Consider the following 6,621-nt stretch of genomic DNA (forward strand, 5'->3'; position numbering starts at 1 on the left):
ATCAATAACAGTAACTATTTAACACTAGTTTGGGTCGATATAAGGTTAAACACATAGAAAAAGTTATATGACACAGTTGTTGGTAATGAAAATGTCTAAAAATTTGCACTCACACCTTTTTCACATAGCCACAAAATTTATGTAAGAAATACAAATAACCAAGTTTTTGGTTTTTTTTTACTTTTTCTTGAACAAAATTTTTTTTCTTTAACGAAATAGTAATAATAGAATATTTTTTCTAAAAACTGATTCTGTTCGGTATTAAAAAGTCGCGGATATATGTACATAAATTTTCAAAACTTATAATCCTCAACTTCATCGAAAATATTATAAAGCATTGTTATTCGAGGAAACTTTTGTATAAATTTTATTACAAAATTTTTGACTGAAAAAACGCTCTACAGCGCCATTCTTGAAGTGAGAATCGGGAAGGTCTGCAAAATACGCTTCAACAGCCGTTATGACCTCTTCATTTGATGAGAAACGCTTGCCACGCATAAATTTTTTCAGTTCTGGAAACAAATGGAAGTCGCTAGTGGCCAAATCTGGTGGATACGGTGGATGTTCCAACAATTTGAACTTTTATTCATGAATTTTAGCGATTGTCAAAAAGCTCTTCTAACACGCTTCATTGTTCTGATGAAAAACGTTTTTTTTTCCACACCGTGGAAATGTATAGTAAAGTATGGCTTGGCGTGAATTTTTCCCTTCAAATGGTTCAAAAGATTGCAATAATATTCAGAATTAATTGTTTTCTCAGTTTGCAATTAAACCACAAACAAATTTCTTTCACATGCCATAACCTCCTAACCGTTTTCCGGACACGAACTCGTTTCGAAGCCGAACAACCAGGTTCACACCACTCTTTAGCCTTTTATTTTGATTCAGGATCATGGTGATAGACCCAAGTCCCATCAAAATTGATGAATCGATGCACAAAGTCTACTTTATTCTTTTTAAAACGCTCCAAATGTTACTGAGAATGTCGCATTCGAATGTGTTTTTGCTCCATTGAGATGTGTAGAGCTTCTAGTAAATCTCTCTCAGTCAATCGACAATCTCCCAAAAAAATATTCTGTATTTTGGCTATGATTTCTGGTGTGTGCGTTGATGCGCTTTTTGGACGTCCTTCTCGTGGATCGTCTTCAGGGCTTGTACGACTACGTTTAAATTCAGCAACCCATCTTTCCATTGTTCTAATTGTAGGTGAACAATCGTAATACACTTTTAACAATCGTTCGTGAATTTATTTGGTGCTACACCTGCGTAAAATAAAAATTTTATCACTGCACGATATTAAATTTTGTATAGGTATTGTAAATAAACAAATAATTCTAGAAATCTTCATAAAAAGTCGGTAGGGAAAACATTTGGAATTGTGAGATACAGAGATCAGTGGTTCATGTTTGAATACCGTTGGGATGAGCGAAAACAAAGCTTGGAATTAAATGTCGGCATGGGCACTATGAAGACGAAATATCTATTTATTGCCGTCTATCTACCTCCATTTTTAGGATGTGTCCATACAGGCATACATATGTACATACATGCAATAAACCGAGTAAAATAATTTTAATTGATTATATTCTCTATTAATTATTAAAGTGATAAATATTTTGATTATTTAAATTAATTGTGTTGTTATTTCTTTTAATCTATTTCATAAACTAAAATGCGTAAAAGTCATTAGTGTCACATACTCACATATAATATTATATTATGCACATATGGTAATGTTTGATTGTTTGTGTTTTATTTAATTCAATTTTAGCCCAAATATTTGTCAATAAATCCAATTTTACTAGGAATTTATTATATAATTATATACTTTTTTACAAAAAATCCTAAATGCACATTAAATCTATACCAAATAGCATTATTTATTGATGCGTTTTAATGAATTTGCGCACCTAAAAACATTTCAAAAAGTTATAAAGCTTAAAGTACAAATAATTATTCGATAATAAAGACACACGTGTAATAAAACTATTTTGCCAATTTGCACAAGCATACATTGAACAACCTTAATTGCAATATGTATGTCATAAAAGCTTAAGTTAATTTAAGTTATTGATCAGAAGTTGAATTATTCTGGCCAATTGAATTGTGTTTTTCCGTTCTATTTTAGCTTTTGCATTACTTTAGTACCAGAAGACCCTAACTAAATATTATATAACAAAATAGAGTTAAAATTTGTGTTCAAAGTTTTATTACAAGCTTAGATGACTATAAAGCTTATGTTGAGGTAGGCTATTTTTTATGATACATGTGATAATTATAACAGCATGTGACAACATAATCAACATGCAATGGAATATGCACGTGAGAGAAAAACGAGGTAAATTGTATGGGAAAATTTTATATAAAATCTTTATTCTTAAAGTGATGTTAAAATTTATAAAAATAATGGTTTAAAAGCACTGTATTAACCTGAAATGGAACCCACAATACATGCAGTCCCTTTCCGACAACTACTATATCTACTGTCCCCTGCTTCTAAAAACATTCTCTGATGCAATGTAAGTGATCAAATTGAAAGCTGCTATTCAGTAAATTCACATGAACACTCCGAGGATAACGTTTTGACTCAATTGAGGATATAAAAGCTGAAACGAAGCAGGCTCTGATGGCCATCACGACGGACAGTTTTTTCAAGTGCTATGATGACTGGAAAATCGTTGGCATAAGTGTATTGCAACGGGAGGGGGATTACTTTGAAGGAAATGAAATGGACAAAATTCACCTTTCAATTTGATCACAATAGTATATTGATATATCAGCAGCTTACCTGACCGCGAGGCCTCTGCCTGAAAGATCCTGTAATATTCCAGTAGCTTGAAAGGTCGCCTGAGATCTGGCTCCTCGCAATAGATCTCTGCGTCCATTCCATCAGTATTTTTCGCCCTTCCGTATTGGTGTTGAAAGTTCCACTGGTGAATCACGTGCCTCTACGCCATCCATCCTCTTTTAGCATGACCTTAAACCATTTGTTCTAGATAAAGCGTGAGGAAATGTGGTTCATTTTACCCATCGACTTCCCTCCTATCGAGCTGTATTCGTCAGTTCTTGGTTCAGAAAGCTCCAAGGGCTTCCTGTATGAGATTTTACTGACGGCGATTCACCATACCGAAATACGGTAAAGTAAGTTTTGCTTGACTCTGTAACACCAGGTGATGTGTTTCATCCTGACCCAAGGATCTTTTTTCATACGTAGAAGGCCTTTTTCCCCTCTTTTCTTCTACATTGAATTTCTGGCTCAGTTTTCCGTCCAAAACTGCTCCCAGTTACTTGGTATAATCCTCAGTAGTTAACTCTTCCCCGTTGATCATTGGTGATTTCCATGAAGTGATACTGTTTCCCCAAGTAAAGTGTACCATATCCATCTTAAAGGTTAACCAATTTTGCAAATTTATGTATGACTTTTAGAGTGCTATTCATTACACTACTAATTACGTTCAGAAACTTGTCCGTCCTAGTTTGGTTATGTCGTCTGAATAGGCTATCAGTTTGCTCTTCCTTAAAATTTTCCCAGGAACTCATGAGACTTGTAGCAAGTGACCACAGTAGAAGCGACAGTACACACCCCTCTGCAATTCCTGTACGCGCTTAACTGAGTAATCTGCTTTCATTCCATTCTGCATTAATCTTGCTGCTGCTTATTATAGCTAACTCAAAAAAACAAAAATGAATGGAAAAGTAGACACTGCCTTATTGGCAACATATCCATAAACTATCTTAAAGTTGTAAATTTAAAGCCTTTGTTCTATTGATTTTATAAATAAAATGACTGCATAAACTTGACAAATAGCACTTGGAATATTTTCTTACATTCTCTGCTATTTAAAGATCAAAAATATCTACGAAAGCAGCAATGTTCGACTATTTGTGGTCATAAAATCTCCAGCAATGTTCTTAGCTCCATTATGTAAACAAAAACGAAATCATTGGCATGGCTGATGGCACAATGCCACATTATTCATGCAAGCATCATTTTAAATTCAAGCGCAACTGTAATAGTTTCCTTTTTAACTTTTAAACAACTTTAAAGGGTCTCATATTTCGTATGAGTGGGTGAAAAATAAGCACTTTTAAAGACCCTCAAGGTTAGAGCACAATATGATTCGAAAAGATAGCCGAAGAATCCACTCATCCATCTCACTATATATTGTATATGACCTATTTTGGTAGCCCAAAGACTTGTTCAGGGTAATATCAAAATGTTATATGGTAAAACAGATAGAACAGGCAATGTGAAACCTTCATTAGCGTTTTCCTTACAAATTCATACTTCTCGAAAAGGTTTAACAGGTCAATATCTTTAGAAATAGTCGCCAGTTACTCAGCACTTGCGTTGATCACTCCGGTCCTTAACATTACAACGATCTAAACACAGAAACTAGGCTTATTTTTATGTCGATTAGAGGAAATTGCGACTTTCTCGACAGATGGCGCTATGGCTGAGATATTTTATTTGTGATATTACTGGTTGTCATGCTTTTATTGTCTTCGGAACTTATTTTTATAAAGATTTGTATTACAAAAAACTAAAATTGTATTTTTATGTTAGTCCGGTTCAAATTTGATCAAATGTTATTATTATATATTTAAGTTTTTATGTAACTAAACTATTTGAAAAAGCCATTTAATGACGTAAACTCTGAAAATTATATTTTCCTATCGAAATTCGACTAGACAGGTGGCTCAAAAATCATCAAATCCTATTAATACGTGTTCAATTCGTCAAAAAATTATCGTTCAAGATTTGAGGTTTATATAATACATAATCCAAATTCTCTGAACTTCCTAAAATGCATATACATAAGGGTGGTCCTAAAATTTATCCAAAATGTATGCTCGAAGCATAGTTTGAGGTATGTAAAAACTCAAAATTGTCTGAACTTCCAAAGATATATAAAAGGGTGGTCCTAAAATGTAGAAATTTTTACATTCCATTTATACGTGTAGTTATAAAACACAACATTTTCTGAACTTTCGGATATATATTAGGGTGGTCCTAAAATTTGCCCAAAATATATTCTCGATGCATGGTTTGAGATACATTTCTCAAAGTTGTCTAAACTTTCATATACATACTTATACATATATACATATATTAGGGTGGTCCTAAAATGTAGAAATTCTTACATTCCATTTTCTAACCGCTTTGCGTACTGTAGAAAAAAAATACTGTCGAAAATATTACAATTTGGGTATCGGCGAAATTAATTAATTTTATTTTATGGCCTTTCATTGGGTAAACAATATTATGGCCTTAAACTTCTCAAATGTAAACCAAAATATTTAAATTGCATGGTTGACAAACCAAATATGAAGGCGAAATAGAGAAAAAGTAGTTTCAAATCTCGAAAGAAACTGGAGAAAATATTTTTAAGGATCGCCTTAATATACAGTGCTGTGCATACGCTAAGCAACTCATCCCAACTTTCAAAAAATTGTCGAATTACTCTCAAATAAACAGCCATCAGGTAAACGTTATAATATTTATTGATAGCTTAGGTGAAAACAAAAAGAATACTTAACAACAAAACTTGTACTTTATTCTTTTACTGTTAAATAAAAAACAAAAACAAAATCAATACAATAATAACCTGTGCATAATCTAAGCAACTTTTTAGTATTTGTATAAGAACCGTTATTTTTTATAACGGCAGCACATCTTTTGGGCATTGAGGCAATTAAATTTCTCAATGTAGTTTTTTCGATGCTTTTCCATTTTTTTTTTAAATCCTTTAAACAAGTTATCCTTGCTTGTAAATCGACTTGATCCCAAGCGCCGTTTGACAATTGCAAACAAATTCTCGATAGGATTCAAGTCGGGTGATTGTGCCGGCCAATCAAGGACTTGAATCCTTTTCGTCCTAAACCAATCTTTGACCAACTTCGAAGTGTGTTTCGGATCGTTATCCTGCTGAAACACCCAACGAAGTGGCATATGCCATTCTGCATAAGGGAGCATCCTTGTTTCTAAAATGTCCTTATACATAAAACGGTCCATTTTGTCCACTATTTTGTGTACAGGGCCAAGCCGATTTCCCGAGAAGCATGTCCACACCATGACATTTCCTCCACCATGCTTGACAGTCTCTTTACAGTAACGTCGATGTAGTCGATCACCTTTCTGGCGCCTTACAGTACACATGCTGTCTGAATTGAAAAGGTTGACTTTCACCTCATCGCTAAAAAGAACACTATTCCACTTTTCAACTGTCCAATCAATGTACTTCTTTGCGAATTCAAGACTAAAAAATACAAAAATAATATTGCTGTTGTTGAAGATGTTACTTAAAAATAACATACCGTTTCTTCATGTGATTTTTCGTCAGCATTGGCTTTTTAATGGCCTGATAACTTTTTAAACCAAGTTTAATTGCATGTCTTCGTATGGTACTTGAATCGACATTCAAATTAAGAGTTTCTTTTATTTCTTTCGAAGATATGAATGGGTTTTTCTTTATTAACCTCTTAATATTAATGTCATCACGATAAGAAATTTTTCGTGGTGGCGCGCCTGTGTTTAGTGTTGTAACACTACCTGTTGTTTTAAATTTATTAATCCATCTTGAAACCATGGATTTATTAATATTTAATGACTTCGCTATA

This window comes from Bactrocera dorsalis, chromosome 4 (assembly GCF_023373825.1).
Source record: "Bactrocera dorsalis isolate Fly_Bdor chromosome 4, ASM2337382v1, whole genome shotgun sequence".
In the NCBI taxonomy this organism is placed as follows: Eukaryota; Metazoa; Arthropoda; class Insecta; order Diptera; family Tephritidae; genus Bactrocera; species Bactrocera dorsalis.